Here is a 19879-nt window from a genome sequence, read left to right as displayed (position 1 = left end):
AACTATAGGGTTTTATTATAACAAATTAATGTGTCAAAAATGTCGTTCTATAGTTACCTAATGTAGACATAATGAAGTTGTATGTGGCATCTGTTGTTGTAAGCCTATGGTATTTTGTTCTAGAGGGGGAAAACTGCACTTCTTTTATTATATATATATATATATATATATATATATATATATATATATATATATATATATATATATGTACATATATATATATATATATATATATATATATATATATATATATATATATATATATATATATATAGGGATGGTAGAGTCTACTCTGGAATTTAATTATTAATTATATTAATATAAAGCTGGAATTTAATTATTAATTAATATTAATTATATAAGTAGGTTAGAATATTTAAGTTTAACTATTTTATTATAAAGAAAAGAAAAAGAAGAATGAGGAAAGATTTAAACGAGACTTTCAAATTAATGCATAAGTTATACATACCTTCAAACGTGACGTTTTTTTTTTGTTTAAATTTTTGACAAAGCTGTAGAAAAAATTACTTGAGTATTAAGTTTATAAAATATTGGTATGCTCTTTATATATAAGCTATATCATTTCTTTATGTATATTCATTATGTTTACGTTAGAATTCTTACAAAAATATATATAATGTAGATATGTAAGGAGAAAAAATGATATACGAAAAAGAACGGTTCTTAAAATGCTGTAAAAATAGAAGATTACAGTTACAGGTGTTTTATTTGTTTTGGAACAAGTATGTCAACACGCTAGAAATCTACGTATGCACAGAATGTTTGAAACCGGAAGTTGAACACGTTGAACACCGGAAACATGGTTTCAACGACCAAGCAATCTGATCTGCGTTTATATATATATATATATATATATATATATATATATATATATATATATATATATATATATATATATATATATAAATTATAAATTGGTATGTTCCAGAAAGTAACGAGATCTATACTAGCAATACAGGAAGTGGAATTGCTAGAACGATTTTCATTGGTTGATGCCAAACATCCTTATTCTGTCAGGACATTTAGTTTGCAATGTTTGTGTGGTGCATAGCACAAAACCATATTCGATGAGAAGACATTTTTCTTGTGAGAAATGCTTGGGTTGCTGATGGAGTGAGCATGATGATTTAGAACTTAAAGCCGAAAGTGAAAACAGATCGTCACTAATGACACAACTTTGGAGAATTGCATCAGCAGTGAGATATCTACTGGATCGATAGAAAGATCCCACCATTTTTCCAGTGGCCTTGGCAACAGATTTGATGTACGTTTTCCATTTAAGATAAGGAGTAATGGTCAAGCCCAGAAGCTTGTCAAAACTTGAGGCCTCCTGAAGACGAGAACCATTCATTTCAATTGGTGCCAGATGTGGATCAGAATGTTGATGATGTAAAGAGAGAAGCTTGGTTTTAGATGCATTAAAAGTAAGCAGCCACTCCTTTCCCCATTGTACCACGTGCTTAAGATATTTCAGGCTCAATATTTCTAGAAGTTATTATCTGTTAATTTTATAAACAATTTTTACTTGTTACATCTCAACATAAAATTTGCTAAATATATTTTAAGCTGATGATCAGCAGAAAGAAAGACTAGTTAGATTCAAATGAAAAGAAAATGAGAATACTGTGTAATTTAAACATGTCCAACTGGTTGTTATTTTCATTTCCTACTGAGAATTTTCACAGAAGTCATTCACTTGTATAAAATAAAATTTTGCCAGAGAATTGGATAGAGTATAGAACATGAAAAAAGTCAACCACTTCAATTAACATATATGTTTACCACACAAACTAGTGGTGAAGGGTCAAAGAAAGAAAAAAGTGTTCTTTAGAGTCTAAATTCCAACAAAACTCCTCAGATTTCTACTGCTCTCTGCTTCCTTTGATCAGCATTGAAACTTACTTGGTGTTCTTGTGCCAACCATTTCCCATTAAGTTCTTGTTCGTAATTGCTGGTGGTTTTATCTGGAATTTAAGTGAAAATAAGACTCCTTAGGATCCCTGTATGCGTCCATCCAGTGAAGGTTTGGATGGTACTCTTCCTCCTCAGTGTTTTCGTCCTCCTTGACCCTTCATGACCGTACTCTGCAGGATCAATCGAAGCTGATATAACTGATGGCAACCTTCTGTCTAATAAGACACTGGTATTCTACATCTAGTCTGATGCGCTGTAGGGTCTGCTGTGGCTATAGTTTGAAACTAGAATTGACTCTCTGGATGCAGCACTGGGCAGGCGATAAGAGACTTAGGTTTGCTCAGTTATCAGGGTCTCCATCTCGGCATTGCAGAAGAAGTCCGATGGAAAGGCAAGCTTATTTGGTCAGCACAGCTGTAGAAGTTGCCGCAAAAGTGATGCAGTGATTCACCATCCGCCTATCAGGATCCAAACCGGATTTTTTTGTCGAGATTTACTCCTTTAGCATTTGCCTCTCCCACGGCATCCACAAAGCAGTGGGGGATTAGCTGGTGAAAAGTTGAAAATATTTCCAATTTTGACGAAAATAATGAAGATCCTCATAGTAGTTATTGTTGATTTTGGTATAACCACTATAGCTGTTATTTTACTCACCAGCAGTTTTCTCACACGGCATTATTCATAATTGTTCACTGGTGCTGTTACATAGAATCTCTGTGACAACAAGTCTCTCACGATTTCTATCAGCAAGAATCTTTAGACCTTTTTGGTTAGTGCTTCCCCATTCTCCTCGTTTTTTTTTTTTTTAATCCTCCTTGACCCTTCACAACCAGTTTGTGTAGTTCACATGTATATATATTTTTATTTGGGAAGGGTCATTTTTTATTTCATTCTACATCTACCTGGCTTGCATTTGTAATTTATGTGCATTGGTTTCTGGTAAGAGTTTAACTGTTTTCATTATTACTGTCTGTTGTAAGGTTTCCATCTTCTATTAAATTCCAATTTTGTCTATCCTTTTTCTCAGGTTTTTCAGAATTTTTCCTAGTACTCCTACAATTATTTTTCTAAGCAAATAACATATATATATATATATATATATATATATATATATATATATATATATATATATATATATATATTTCAATCAGTAAGAATTTTTAAAGAATCAGAATCGCAACTTGTATTGGAATCAGGAATTTACAATATAATCAGTAATTGTATTGAAATCTGAAAGAAATGTTACAATCGTCCCATCACTAATATATACATATATATAGTCTTTGAAGTTTCTTTTAAATATTTAAAATTATTAAAAAATAGGTCTTCATTGAAAAATTATTTTGTAAGTAAATTAATTTCCTGCATCGCTGAATTACTTACATAAACAAACAATAGTGACAATGTTCTTAAAAGGATCATCAGTTGTTTACCATGAAACACTTTTTGAGGGATTTAAAAACAAAACAGTATATTAAATCATGGCTCTCCAGTAGTGTTGATCAAACATCACCTCCCTCAAAACACATGAACAAAAAAATTTTTGATACGGTATCTAGTTTTTTTTTCCTTCAGTTAAATTAGGCTAACCAATTCATGTCATTAAAAAAAGTATTTCTTACCTGTGTCATCCGTCCATTTCTTCACAAGTTAATGTGTCTAGTATTCACAATATTAAAGTGTATATATATATATATATATATATATATATATATATATATATATATATATATATATATATATATATATATATACATGGCCGGGTTCTAATCTCCCAACCGGCTATAATTGTGACTCCCTGCATTGATGATTACCGAAAGGATGAAACACTAGCATCTGTAGATATTTAAAAATTATTATTGTAATATATATATATATATATATATATATATATATATATATATAGAGAGAGAGAGAGAGAGAGAGAGAGAGAAAGAGAGAGAGAGACACACACACACACACACACACACACACATATATATATATATATATATATATATATATATATATATATATATATATATATATATATATATATATATATCGACTGGTATTAATCATGACACCCTGCACTAAAAGATTCCCAAAAGGATGAAACACTAGTTTCTGTAGGTATTTAATTCTTATAGCTCTTTGAATAAGAATTGAGCTCTTTTCGGCAGTAATGCGACTTTCTTCATGTTCCATATTCCTTTCAGTTCTCTGGCAAATTTGATAAATTAACTTAATTTTTTTCTGTCTCATGATCCTTATCATTAATAATAATAATCAATATTATTATTAATGATAATATCATTATTATTAATGATAATAATCATTAATGATAATGATTATTATCATTATCATTAATAATAATTATTATTAGATTATTATTCATTATAATAATTATTATTAATAATAATTATTATTATCATTAATAATAATTATTATTATCATTAATAATGATCATCATTATCATTAATAATAATATTATTATCATTAATAATAATATCATTATCATTAATAATCATCATTATCATTAATAATAATAATAATTATTATTAATAATAATAATAATTATTATTAATAATAATTATTATCATGAATAATAATCATCATTATCATTATTAATAATAATCATTATCATTCTACAAAAGATTTCTGTTACTAAAAAAGGTAGCAGCAAATGCACTGTTTTATGCAGTGTGCTAATCCAATCATTGATTATTTTGTCTTTTACTACTGATTGGTTATTGATTGGTTACTGATTGGTTATTGATTCCATGCAATCCTTTCTGAAGCCATTCTTGGTACTTTTTCACGTTTATTTAGTTTAACAAAAAAAATGTTTTCCCAATAGTATTGTTGCGTAAATAACCACAATAACGAGATCTAACAGCATCTGGATGTGCCATAGTAGAACCTTAGTCCGCACTGATATCCATTAAGCCTCATTGATATTTAGGTAACAGTTAGTAACCGATAATGAAATCATTTGTTTCTTGCTAGAAATATGATTCATTCATGAGAAATGCTTTTAGTAATTTTAATGGATATGGAGTGAGAGAAATCTCTGGCGAATTATAATGCTATTTTCATGGTTTCTCTTATTAAACACGTGTCCTATACTAGGTATTGTATATTTCATTAGATATCATCTCTAAAAATAATTATGCTATCAAAGAGTAAATCTTCAACAAAGCAAAACTTATCCAGATAAGAAAAGATCAACAATATCGGGGGTGGGGGAGCAAAAACAATAATATTAAATGAAAGATGAGGAATAAAATGTTATACATAACTTTATTATATCATCAGAACAATAAGGAAAAGTTAAGGGGAAATTTAAGAAAAAAAAAACTTCTTTAGACTACGGTTTTTCGAAGCTAAAAGCTTCTCATCAGATGAGGAGAAAGGCGTAAATTATGCAAAATGCAAATATAGAAAAAAACTGGTTTAATGACATTTAGAAATGAAATGAGAATGAAGGAAAAGGATAATATTAATTCTGGCCTTTCTCTGCTTTGGATGATTATTGGGATAATGCAAAGTTAGACAAATTGCTTTAGAGCTTATATAGAGTATAAAGAAATTAAGAAAACGACACTATTAAAATATATAATGCATATAGATTTTTCGTTTATTCAATGAGGATGACACATCAATCAGGGATGTAGGATAAGTAAAACTCTTCATACCATGATATTTTGAAGCCTAATGCTTCTCATCAGAAGAGTAGAAAAGATGCTGGGTAACATATTAGGAATGCTACATCTAGCGATTGCTACATTAGGAGCAAAATAATTGTGTGAGAAGAGAATGGTAATATATTGAAACTGTTGGGGGAGGGGAATGGAAGAACTACAGTGATTTATACGATAGAGGAGGAATATAGCTTTTATTACAAAATAAAGATAGGTGCGTACCATGTATACCATGGTGGGTTCAATATATGTGTGCCTATGCGCATCTAGGAAGAATATAGGAGAAGTGATTGAAAGTGGGTAAAAGTGATTAATCATACTCTCTCTCTCTCTCTCTCTCTCTCTCTCTATATATATATATATATATATATATATATATATATATATATAATTCTTTTTTTTTCAGGAAATAAACGAAGGTTATAAAAAAGAAAACGTGAGTCTTTGAATTTTCAACAAAATTTTGCATTATATTTATATATATATATATATATATATATATATATATATATATATATATATATATATATATATATATATATATATATATATCAGATTAGGTATGTGTATATGTTTATATATATTCATATATGCAGGATTCACTTCTAAACTAATTAACCAATCATTATGATTTTTTAAACACAACACAGCTGCTAGACTTATTGGTCCAAATTTTGGAAACATAAATTATAGATTTCTAAAGTAAAAAATTTATGGGTCAAGTCATTTTAAACGCTTGGCTTCCTTTTTAATAGCTGCCATTTGTAGTGGCCATCCTTCTTCAGGTGTCTTTTCTCACAGTTGGTAATCTTCTGGAAAATTTTGAACTGAACCATAGATCCAATCTGCTCTCATTCTGTTCCATACCTTTTAGATATCTATGATCATTTTTTTCTTGGTTACTTCACTAGAGATTGAACTCACAACTTCTAGGTAGAATTCACTCAAGAACAGGGTTTCTCAAAAACTGGGACTCCATGAGTGAGACTGAGGGGCTCCAGGAGTCCTTTCTTAAAAAAAGGACCAAATGTTTTATATGGAAAACTTAAATGACTGCAGACATTTAATTATTGATCTTTTTTACTGGAAAAAGACATATGATACATAACTACAGGTGTAAAAAGATATGATACATAACTACAGGTGTAAAAAGATATGATACATAACTACAGGTGTAAAAAGATATGATACATAACTACAGGTGTAAAAAGATATGATACATAACTACAGGTGTAAAAAGATATGATACATAACTACAGGTGTAAAAAGATATGATACATAACTACAGGTGTAAAAAGATATGATACATAACTACAGGTGTAAAAAGATATGATACATAACTACAGGTGTAAAAAGATATGATACATAACTACAGGTGTAAAAAGATATGATACATAACTACAGGTGTAAAAAGATATGATACATAACTACAGGTGTAAAAAGATATGATACATAACTACAGGTGTAAAGAGTTTCAGGATGGTTTATGAAAAAGGAAAGAAAAAATAAAGTATCAAAAAATGCAACAATTGTTTGATTGATCAAAAACAAACAAAAAAAAATGATTGTAAACATTATCATTAGTTAGTGTTAAAATTTGAAATTAATGTTTTTCATATTTATTTTACAAATTATCTTGTTAGTGCTCTGTGAAAAACCTTTGCCCTATTCAGGGACTGAAGTTTGGAAAGCCCTGCTCTCGAATATCTCTTAACCAATGTAGCGAGTAGACACACTCGATAATAATGATTTGAGTGGATTTATAAACCTGATGGCTCACACGATTCTTTTCTTTTTTTTTTTTTTTTTTGCCTATACTTATATTATAGATTTTATTGATTTGATAGTTTCTCCACGATGGTCGGATGTGACACAAGCGCCAATTTAATGTGGGTGTGGCTATTACTGAATGCCACAAATGCGTTCATCACCTCATGATGTTTACTGATCATCACGAGTCCATGAACGCATGAGCAAAACGAGGCATTTATGTTCTGAGTATGAGAAAAATTGTAATTAATTGCTATTACGATTATTATTTCTAATTCTGGCATTATTTTCCATTTCTTTCTTAATTATTGCTTCCTTTTTTTTATGCTCATCTCTTGGCACATATTAGAGGTCACTGTATCCAGGCACATGCACTGATTATTTCAGTTTCTCTATCTTTTAGTGTTACTCTTCTATTTTAATTTTATTCCGCGTGGGTTAGTGATCCCTTTAGGGTGATTACGAAAACGGGTCACAGGGGGCCCATGTATGTTAGCTCTTGCTATTAATATCAAATAAATTTTTAAAAAATCTTTTTCCTACCCATAATCTAGTTCAACCAATTAGAGCTCATAGCATCTCCCCAACCCTTCATGTAAGAGTTGATGAAGCATCGGACTTTCGGGTTTTTATATTATCGTGGGATGTATATCAACCTACATACCAAATTTAAATTCTATGGATGTATCAAAACGGCGTACGAAGTATTAAATCAATATATACTAGATCTTAGATCTGATGATCTCAGATGAAAATGAAATCTAGACAGTAGTATAGTCTGCGCAAAACGGGATATTTTGATGGTAAAACCAGGAAAAAAAATGTAGTAGAGTTCTTGGGTTGGTAGATGTAGAACAGTTGAGGTAGCAGGTTTAGTTCACAGGTGAAAGTCAAAGAAAGGATGGGAGGAAATAATAAGAATGGCTTGATAAAATGAGGGGTAAATAAAGACCTGGCCAGAGAGAGGTTAATTTGGAAGTTAATTTCTAAAGGTCATCCAACACATTCCAGCATTCCAGCCTATAAAATATACATTAAATCAAATATGATGACATTAGTTTTGTTCCTTAAGAATCTTGCAACATATTAGGTATTTTATGGGATACATTGGGTATCATTATTTTGATGCATAAACTTGGGTACTTCTGCAGCTGATGGTCCGTGCCGAAATTAAGTTATTATTTAGAAACCCGTTCTTAACATAGTGCCCCTAACCATTTTAAAAATGGGTTTCTAAATACTAACATTATACTTTCAGCAAGCACCATAAACTGCAGAAGTGCCCAAGGGGGTTTGTTAACTATCCTATACTTTCACCTAGCAATTTAATAAACAAAAAATACTGTAAAAATTAAATTTAATTTGAAAATCCTATCTAAAAATTAGCACAGTCCATAAACCGCAGAAGTACCCAAACTTTCTTCAACCTAATATTTCATAGTTTTCCCTTTCTTAAACTAGTTGCTTTACTAATGCATTAATCTAATCTACTCTGCTATTTAATCCATAATTGAAGGGGGGGGGGACAGCTGGATTTACAATTATCCCAAGGATATTAAGGAAAGTGAAAGAATGACTCCCAGCAGGACTTGATCATGGCAAGCCATGTCAACAGTTTGCACCATTGAACCTGTGGTATTTTGATCAAATCAGAAACCGATAATCTATCAATTAATTACCTTTTTCAAGAATATTCCTTTGCCTGAGGTTTGTTTGTATGTCAAATTCACACGTCATAATTAATAAATATTGTTATCAGGTTTGTAGATTTTGATAAGTTAGTCACAATTACATTTTTTAAAAACGATTGTGAAGAATTCTTCAATATTGCAAGCTTTGTCCTGAATGAAATTTGTATCTATGAAAACATGATATTCATGCATAAAAAGAAGTATGGTAACCCTAACCCTAACCCTAACCCTATGCATCAAGTTGACTGGTCAGACGTGCTTTGTCAGAAATCTTCTCTCACACATTTTTTTCTTTTCAGTTTTGTTTGTCCCTTTATTTAGCTACTTTCTTGTCTCTAATATATTTTTCTTTTCTTTTTTTTGTAATTTAGAATGTTCAAGAAAATCCTGGAATCGAGACAGAAATGGACTATGATTCCTTACAAATTCACACAATTATTTGATCATGGAACTATATATATATTTGCTGGGACTGAAGAATAAAGATGCCTGGTATGTATTAATTCTTGTTCCAATTTGAAAACTTTGCCTGCAAATTATAAAATCATTCCCCGAACTGATTAAGAAATATTTTCTTTTTTAAATTCACGAAGATAGCTATTTAAATAAATGAAAAGACTAATAAATAAATATATTTGGATTGTTGTCAAATGTTGGCACGACTTAAAGTATGTTTAAAGGTACAGGTATCTTTAACGTTAAGACTTTTTCAAGATGATAAAAATGCATCATATCAGCCATCTTGAAATTTTAATACAAGAAGTAGTGATGGACAAATCAACAATTTTTGATTTTTCCTTTTAACACACACACACACACACACACACACACACACACACACACACACACACACACACACACACACACACACACACACACACACACACACACTAGTGACGGGACGATTCCAATATTTTTCCCCTGATTCCAATACAAATACTGATTCCATATTAAATTCTCGATTCTTATTCTTCATAAATCTCTAAATATTTAACTATAAAATGGATATTTTCTTCTGATTACCATAAAAACACATTTTAAATGTGCATATATTTTCTTAAATGTAAAAACAAACTTGTGAGGGAGTGATCAATAGATTTTTGTTTTATTGGAAGCTTAAAATTAATGAGTATTTATTATTTTATCATTGCTATCAGAAGTCGAAGATTTTGTTTTAAACAAAATCAAATAAAAAAAAGATAATTAAAAGAATCGTTCTTGGCATCGGAAAATAGGCACAATTTTTTTCAATTCCCGATTCTGATTCCGATTAATCATCCCAACACCAATATATATATATATATATATATATATATATATATATATATATATATATATATATTGGTGTTGGGATGATTAATCGGAATCAGATTCCGATTAATCATCCCAACACCAATATATATATATATATATATATATATATATATATATATATATATATATATATATATATATATTGGTGTTGGGATGATTAATCGGAATCAGAATCGGGAATTGAAAAAAATTGTGTGAATAGATAGGGATATATATGAATAGCTAAGGATTTGGGCTGGACTCAACTAATAGTGATTTTGTTCGAGGATTCAAATCGTTTAACCAGCATTACAGTTATATATAGCCACATTGATTATTGTTAGTGAGTATGAAACATGTTTATAAATAATAAATTTTATAAACATATTGCGTCTATTTTGTCTTGAACATATTCCCTTTATATTGTGAAAACTAAAGAATGAATATAAATCTTTTTTCTAAGTTGATCGATGCCTCGGTTCAGTCTCGAAAGACAAAGGATACCCCCTGTAGGGGCAGATGTGCATGTAATTGTGAGGCAAGAGTTGCACAAGATCCAACCACACCTCTCCTGAATCGGCACTGCTTAAGTCCAGTGGCAAGGAGAAGTCCAGGACGACTGAAAAAATGCTGAGATAAGCGGATAGCACATACAGCACTTGGAAATCCTAAATGGTCACCCGTTTAGGACTGACTAGGCTCAACGTTGCTTTTTCTAAGTATGCTATAATAAAATAATGGATCACATACCTGCAAATCCAAATACCAAGTGCTGTTTCTAAATCCAGTACTCACCATCATTGACTATACTTTTCCATCAAACAAGATGATGGTCTTTTCTTTGCAATCTATCTTCACTTGCATCTCATCTCCTTAATCACTTTTTACTGTCATCTCTTGAGGATTTTAGACCAAAGATATCCAAGAACTGGTGAATGCTGTTTTTCACAGTTTGTCCAATTCAACCTCTGCAAGATGGAATTGGACTGGTGTTGATAAATGTTGAACATTTTTGCTGTTAAATTTTGGCTATTTTGTATAGAATTGTTAGCAATTGTTAATGGCACAAACTGTGGTTTTGGTATGGAATATTTAAGTTCTGTCCAAACTTTTGTATAACTGTTATCAATACCCTTCGAAAAGGTATGAATTGATTTGTCATCACTGAAGTTATGGGTAAAATAGTAGACTAGATCTCAAGCCTAGGTAAAGTAACTGGTTTAATGGAAATGCAACTCTGATATAACACCTGTGATGAGCTAGGTCTCTGCCATATGGCACATTGGTTTCTGAAAAAATCATCACATACCTGGTGGACAAAGTGGGTTATGATAGCGTCAGACTCGTTTTGGAATTTTTTTTAGATGAGGATTGATAATTTGGATTATTCCGAATTCTGTTGTATTCTTTGATGTTTTTCTCACAACGTTTTGGTTAATGTAACCTATGACTTTCTTCAGTTTGTCCTGTCAAATTCAGGAATCTGTATGGAATTACAGACAGAATCCTTTATTTAATTCATGGAGGTAATCCACAAAGATTGATGGCACAATGGATAAAAGTGCTAGGAATAATAATTTCTGAGTGAACAGTAGTTTGAATGGTGCATAGCTACAAACTCATCCTCGTGGTTGAGGGATTCTTTTTTAATATTTCACTGCTGTTGAAAAGAAAAAATGTAACATTGGCGTTAAAAATGTGCATTTTGTGATTTTCCCCATTTCTCCCGAGATTCCACGGCATAATGAAGGCAGCTTTTGTTCTGACAAGTTCAACCGTGACTTCTCAGTTGGTATTCGTTTCCTATTAAATACAATTCATCTGTTTTAACATGCTAAGCCAGAAATATATTTATTTCTTATTGGTGGTGTGATCCCATATAACATAATTTCTGCCCAGCACTTCATATAGTATCCTAAGTATGATCTTACTGGTCGTTTTTTTTTTTTTAAATAGTATTCGACATATGTTATGCAATATTAAAAAAATAGCCTTACAAGTACTTTAGATGTATCCATTTGGTGTGAAAGCAATACTCTTTCAAAAAAAAAAAGGATGGAATACTTTTGATTATCAGTATCATAAAAATGTAAACAAATGAATAGTTCTATTTTAATACAATATAATTTCTCCCACTATAAGTAGAAAACTTGATAGCTCAGCCTGTAGAGCATTAGTCGCCACCTGCTGAGGTTCAGGTTTTTGAATCTCACTAGATCTAGCCGTCTGGCCACACTGATGAGTCAGACATAATGAAACAGATGTCTGTGTATAACTATATATTTTATTTTAATAAATATTAACATTTTTTTAAATCTACAGACACTGGAGTTTCTTGCTTATGCAAACATCAGTGTAGGAGGTGAAAATTACAGCTAGTTGGAAGATCCAAACCCAATCACAAAGCCACCCTTAACTTCATGGGCTGTCGTTTTTTTCCTCCAGACCACTTGCAATTATCATATGAATCGAAGGGAATTAAGTACCTATGAATGCCATGTTCACAATAAATAGTCATGGGAGTATTTGACAATAGGAAGTTGTAATGATGTGTTTTTGATAAATTTTACTGCTTTTTTCTCAATTCCCTAAAGAGGTCTCAACTTTAATTTCTTAGAAATGTTTTATAATTATAATAGTTTACACACACACACACACACACACACACACACACGCGCACACACACACACACACACACACACACACACACACACACACACACACACATATATATATATATATATATATATATATATATATATATATATATATATAACCTCCTCAATGATGAGAAAATTTTTGCAATACAAAACCAGATGGATGCATGTATAGGTATAGGTGTACTGCTATAGGTATCATAACGAAATTCTATGATTCCTGATTCTGGCAACGGAAAGTTGTTGATGACTATTATTTTTTGTGCAGTATACCTCATGGCCCCCACTCCATTCTTAGTGTTAATTATTTTGTAATCAACAAAAATCAGAATTATCCAATTAAATAAAATTTTCTGCATTTATTCACTAAATTATATATTGAATACAAGTATTTTTTTTTCAAATTTAGCATTATTAAAATTTTCACTTTAGATCAGATGAACGCGGATGTGTAAGAATGATTTCTGTTAATTTTTTACTGATGTTAAATATCTTGATGCAATTATTTCTGATAACATTTTAAGAGGACAAAAAAAAAAATAAATTAATAAAAATAAAAATAAGAAGGCCTTCAGAGCAATACTGTACCCATTTCTCTAGATTTTCTTGACATTCGAGACAATTTCTGCATACTTTGCTCAACAACTTTGCTTGTTAAAGCATATCAGTATAGTCTATCCAATGAAATAACAAATCAAATGAAGCTGAACCTTAAAAACATCAATTCTCTGCAAATGTTGCAGCTGTTCAACACTTCATCATCCATTTGGTTTTACATCCATTTTGCATCCACTGGTATGCATTAGATGGCGTTAAGAAATTTACTTAAAACTAACCTATCGATGGTTAGGTCTCTTTCTCTAAAGATTATCATTTATCACTCATCACTCTCAGCTTTTCCCATATAAACTAGACCTGCTTCCTCCACTGTTCTACATCTGCTACTTTTAGAACTCTACTCCATTCTTTAAACCTGGCTATAGACGTTTCCTGTTCTGTATACATTTTTCTATACTGTCCAGATTTAATTTTTCTCCAAAGTATCAGATTTAAGCCTGGTTTTAACTTGCATTACATATACATTGTATCATTCTCATATCATTTCTTTCCGTGCGATGCATGTCCTCATCCTTCACTGGCCAGCCATCATTTCCATACATGATCACACTGCATGCACATGCTTGGTTTACCATTTCTTTGATCAACAGCGGCAACTCTCTGCTGGTTAGTAATGGCAGAAGTTTCCTATACACTTGCATCTCTTGCAGTCAAACTAACACTTGCTTCAATTTGTTTTCCGAAGTAACAGAACTTGTAGACAATCTCAATAGCTTTGCCATCTGGATACACTTTCTCTTCATCTGCATTCTCATCCATGTTTATATGCTGCTTGCACAGAAACTAGTTTTGAATTGGAGAGTTCAAATGTAGGTAGTATCGATTATATTTGTATATTTTGGCAGCAAGTCATTATTCAAGCACGTCTGATTGAACACAACAGAGTTTTTCTTTTTTCCGATTTTGTTGGATATCTTTTCAATTCGCCGAGCAGTCTTTTTTATTTCAGCTGGCATGTTGTATAAAATGGCGCCCAAAAGTTTTTGTTCAACCATTTTCTTCTCAAGTGCTTTCTATCAGTGTGTCCGATTATCATCAGGAGTGATTGTTGCTGTTGTCGTTTTCATTTTTTTTTTCCTTTGAGGCTTGGTGTATTGATAATTTAAAAAAAAATTTTTTTTTTTTTGGTTATAAAAATGGGTGCAGGAAGGTTAGGGGTGAATTATTTTTATTTTTAATTTCGCTTTTCTTATTTTATAGTTTATTTATTTAGTTTCTTGTTAGTTATTAAATACTGTTGGTATGTTTGTCCTGGTGTAAAATGAGATCCGGTTAAAAAGGGTCTGTAGTTTTTTGATAAGTATGGCTTCTAGTAATTTTAGTTGTCGTGTGCAATTGTTAAAAAATATTGATTATGTCTATAGCCATCAATTGTAATGGAATTGCATCGCTTAAAATGATTCATTTTTAAGCATCATTTCAATTTATGTCATTATTAGAAATTAATTAATTCCAAACAATTCAATTTTATGAAAATATTATTTATTTAATGCTAAAACTAACAGCTATTTAAATGATTCAATGAACATAGAGCTTTAATTTCGACATAGGAAGGAGTAGATGGTCATACCTTTGCCAATATTATTAGTGACATATTTTTCAGAAAAGGCTTGTTTTTATATGAATTAAAAACAAGAAGATCTATTTACAATTCTGGATTAATTTATAATGCTACACTAATTGAAACTTTAAGTAAAACTTATGGAAATTTATCTTTAAAACCTCTGGATTAAAGTTTAGTTCCAACCTTATCCTTATCTTTTTGGTTAATGGCCATAGTAGCTGAATGAATGAGCCACAGTTCTTTGTCAGGGCCCAAGCTGCACTCAGAAAGCTTTAACGGTTCGGTAAGGAAGTATACAAGGATGTAAATGAGGTTTTATCTTTGGATCCACTTTGGAACCATCTTGGATGGTCAATAGAGATCTGCTCTTACTGGAGTTGAACATAAGGTTGAAGATATCTCAACAATTCTGAGCATTCATTTACGTGGCAACTGGTTCAAAATGTGTAACCTTTCAATAGCATACATTTTAGTTAAAACTTAGTAGACATGCCTGATTATCCATGCTGAAGCAAAAATGACTGAGAGTGCCTTCTTCAACTATAATTAAAATTTTTTTTTTACTCACATTCACCATTAACAAGGCATATCGCCACTTGGACGTAAGGGACTACTATTTAGGACCATACCTAGGAAAGATTAACAAGATGTTGGTTTATGTTACATTTGAACTTCTGCATATCAGTACAGCCAGGGAAGCAGGTAACAGGAAGGGGATTCCAAAGTCTAGCTGTTCGAGGGAAGAAACTATGAGGGTAGAAAACTTTCTGGCATTAAAGGATCTCACCAGTAAAGGGGTGTGATGTTGTTGTTATTTGTCAGGGGTATGTACGTTGAAGGGACATAAGTTCAATGAGTTCATCAGAGCACATTCCATAAAAATATTTGTAAAACACGTATAGGGATGCAACATTGCAGTGATGGGACAGGGGTTGGAGCTTAGTAGACAAAGTGGGACTTATTAGATTGGAGACTTTTCTTTGGACCCTGTCCAAAAGGGAAAGGCTAGTGGTAGATTCACTAGCCCAAATATGGCAACAATACTCCATAAATGGGTGAATGGTGGCCTTGTAGTACAGGATACTCTCTGGTGTGAGTGGTTTTCTAGCATGGTAGAGGAAACTTACCTTCTTTGCAGCAGCCTTTGCAATGTCCTCAATGTATTTGTTCCAGTTCATATTGCCTGTGAATGTTAGGTCGAGGAGTTTCAAGGAAGAATTCTCAGGTAGAGTGTTATTTGTCATGGATAATGCTAGTAAGACTAATCTGCTCTCCTTAAACAATTACAAGATCCCTCTTCAACCACTGATATTCATGACAAAAATATCACTCTACCTGAAAATAATGAATCTTGGTTGTTCTAGAAGTATGGCAATGAGATGATGGCTTGCAGCAATCCCAAGCAGTCATTACTGCTGTGTTGCATATGTCATAGGCTAGGGAGAAACGAATAGTGTTTCTTGTGATCGTGACTGTAGCTAAAGAATGGTAGTATGAATAATGCATCTTAAGGGATTTCATAGAGGTTGAATCTTTTCCTCATCAAGACCTGATTTCATTCTTTAAGCATCAGCTTAGGGTTAAAATTAGATGTGAATTCAATAAAAGGTGGATAAAAGTTGTGAACTTGTGCTTACAAAAGGGAGTCAGTTATGAGTATGTATTCCTTGTGCCTTAGAATGGCATACACAGTTCTGGGTCTTTTTGGAACACACCTCAATTTAATCTTTTAGCTTGTTGAGTGTGTCGCTTCCCCTTTGTATTTCTTGGTTATAGAGATCCTTCAAGATATCCACTCTTCATTGTTATTTTGCCCTTGGCCTCCCCAATTGTTATTTTGTTTTTATTTTGAAAGGACATCATCCACTCTCCAACTTTATCCGTATGCAACTACTGAAATAATTGTTATTAAATTGCTACTTTTTACTTTTTTCATTAAGGGATGTTATATTTAATTTTTTTTCCTGGTTTAAAGTATAAAATATATATATTTTTTTTTACTGAAAGAATTAAATTATGTTTTCTGTGTTTACATTTTCCCAATAAAAAGAAAATGTAAACAATGTTTTTTTTTTGTATTTTTTTTTTTTTTACTTTTTGGAACATTTTTACCTTTTGTCCCCATGCTGTCAACTGCAAAATAAAAGTGATATTTTCGTGTATGTGTGTGGTTGCAATTACACGTCAGCACCTTAAAATACCTGAAAAAAATAAAATAAAATATTTAAAATTTTAGGGAGGGTTCATTTTACCATATAAATATAAAATGTAAGACGATCAACTACTTCCTGACAAGAAAGTATTATTGATGACACAGTTATTGGCTACATATCATAGCCCAGAACAAGTAACATTTTTTTTTTGTATTTTCAAAATGGTCATCATTTAGAAAATACAAAAAAAAAGACACCCATTATTTTATGGTGAATTTATATAATAAAGGATATTAAATAAATCTATATTTTCTTTAATTAGATTTTTTTTTTTACATGTATTTCCATTGACAAGAGAATACTCTTATCATTGTTTTGACTCGAGTATATATCGGACACAGACACAGTTAATCCACCGAGAACCACATCACTAACAACATATAAGATATTAACTGATATATACTCGAGAGTCAAAATAATAAAAAGAATATTCTCTTGTCATAGCCCTAGTGATCACACGCATACAAAAATAAAATCTCATTTTTATCTTTTCGTTGACAGCATAGGAAGCAAAGGAAATATTTTATCTACCGATCTGAATACTTTTAACATTCTGAAACTGTTTTCTATTTTCTATTTCTGAATTTTTTATCGTAAATTTGACTCATTGATCATGATATATATATATATATATATATATATATATATATATATATATATATATATATATATATATATATATATAAACAGCGCTGATTATTTAATAGATAGTTGCTTAACTTTGGATAATTTTAGCCTTAAAAGATGGTTAAAGATATGGTTTACCCCACTACTAACTTTAACTAACTAACTTTAAAGGGGTGACACTTGAACTTCGCGTTAGTGGTAGAGTGATTTTTTTTTTTCAAAACTTTATCCTCAAGTAGCCTTCGGGACTTGATAAGTGATAACTCCATTGTAAAAAAAAAAAAAAAAAAAATTAAGACATCAACAACGAAGGGTTGAATAACCGTTTATCGAAAAAGAGAGATTTGAACGAATTTTGGTTTAGAAATTAAAAGACAAATAGTTTCAGAACATTAAACAGTATACAGGTAGGTGAAAAATTAAATTTTAATACGTTTGGGGAAAGTTATTTGATCGATTTCTCGACTACTTTCAATTTTGTTTCTTTTCTTTTTGTTTTACGTATTTATTTATTTATTTTAACCATGCCTCTTTTTTACATGAAAAATTATTATTTTTTCAATAATAAAAAATAGGATTTTGACAATTAAATTTAATTATTATCATATCGTTTGGGCATTAAAATTATTAATTGAACAAAATTATTACAAAACTAGTAATCGTTTTCATATAATTTTCTAATTTTCTGTTTATGAAATTATTGGATACTAGCGGTCTTGCCCGGTTGTAAAAGACGCTTAGATATATTTTAATTCATGCAGATGTTCCTATTTCTTGAACATTATATTGTACCTAATATATGGTACTAATTTCAATATATATATATATATATATATATAATTATTTTTTACTATAATAATTAAATATATATATGTATGTATATATATATATATATATATATATTAAAATAAATTAAATATATATATGTATGTATATATATATATATATATATATATATATATATATATATATATATATATATATATATATATATATATATATATATATATATGGGTGTAACTAGAATCGAAAACAAGACATTTAGCGTCCCAGACGGGTCCCAACTGCTTGAGCCATCCACAGACAGCTAAGAAAGATTTTAAATTACGCCACTTAAAGCATGCGTAAAACTAATAAAAATATATCGGCAGGTCGAAATAAACATTTGGCATCACCCATCCAAACAAAGATTTCACTTGTTATAAACATTTCTTGGAGTATTTCCTGTTAATTTAAGTGTTATGTGACCAATAGTTTACGAGTTTATCGGTTAAATATTTACACACAGATGCACATACATGTATTTACTGTTTTATTTATATAGAAGATAAATAAATAGCTTTCTAGCATTTAGTATTTTAATACGTGAGTATTTTTACCAAGCATTTTAAAAATAGAAATATCTTTCTATTTGGCAGTTTAAATATTTCCAAACTCCCTTAACATTTTTGGGGGTCGTCATGAAGTCATTTTATTTTTTTCTGTTAAAACAAAAAAGATAAAAATGGTTCACTTGTTTACGAAGGAAGAATGTGCACTCTGGTGGATTTAATTTCGTTTCATTTTACTCTACTGGATTTTTGTTTTCAATAAATATTGATTAACAATAAATAAAATAAAATAATAAAATATAAGTCACGTGGCGTCAAGAACCAAACACACACACACACACACACACACACACACACACACACACACACACACGATAAGTGGTCACACATTTTGATTTAATATAGATTTGGCCTTTAATGGAAGGCCGAAATAGTAAAAAATAAATGAATGACTTAAATCGACTTTATGAGAGACTGTGTGTGTGTGTATATATATG

General features: G+C 30.7%; 1 protein-coding gene across 2 annotated transcripts in view; it reads left to right on the top strand.

Annotated features, from left to right (window-relative positions):
- The window catches only part of LOC145241994 (protocadherin gamma-A4-like), a 290561-nt gene that overhangs the window by 85450 nt on the left and 185232 nt on the right, over positions 1-19879 (top strand). For both annotated transcript variants that reach the window (XM_080104876.1, XM_080104875.1), the window contains exon 2: positions 9451-9571. The gene's annotated coding sequence lies outside the window, so the exon portion shown is untranslated. The remainder of the gene's footprint in view (positions 1-9450; positions 9572-19879) is intronic.

Source organism: Euprymna scolopes, chromosome 21, assembly GCF_053919585.1.
Source record: "Euprymna scolopes isolate OS-2025 chromosome 21, ASM5391958v1, whole genome shotgun sequence".
Lineage (NCBI taxonomy): Eukaryota > Metazoa > Mollusca > Cephalopoda > Sepiida > Sepiolidae > Euprymna > Euprymna scolopes.
The sequence above is the reverse complement of the archived record's forward strand: the minus strand, read 5'-3'. Positions and strand labels throughout refer to the sequence as shown.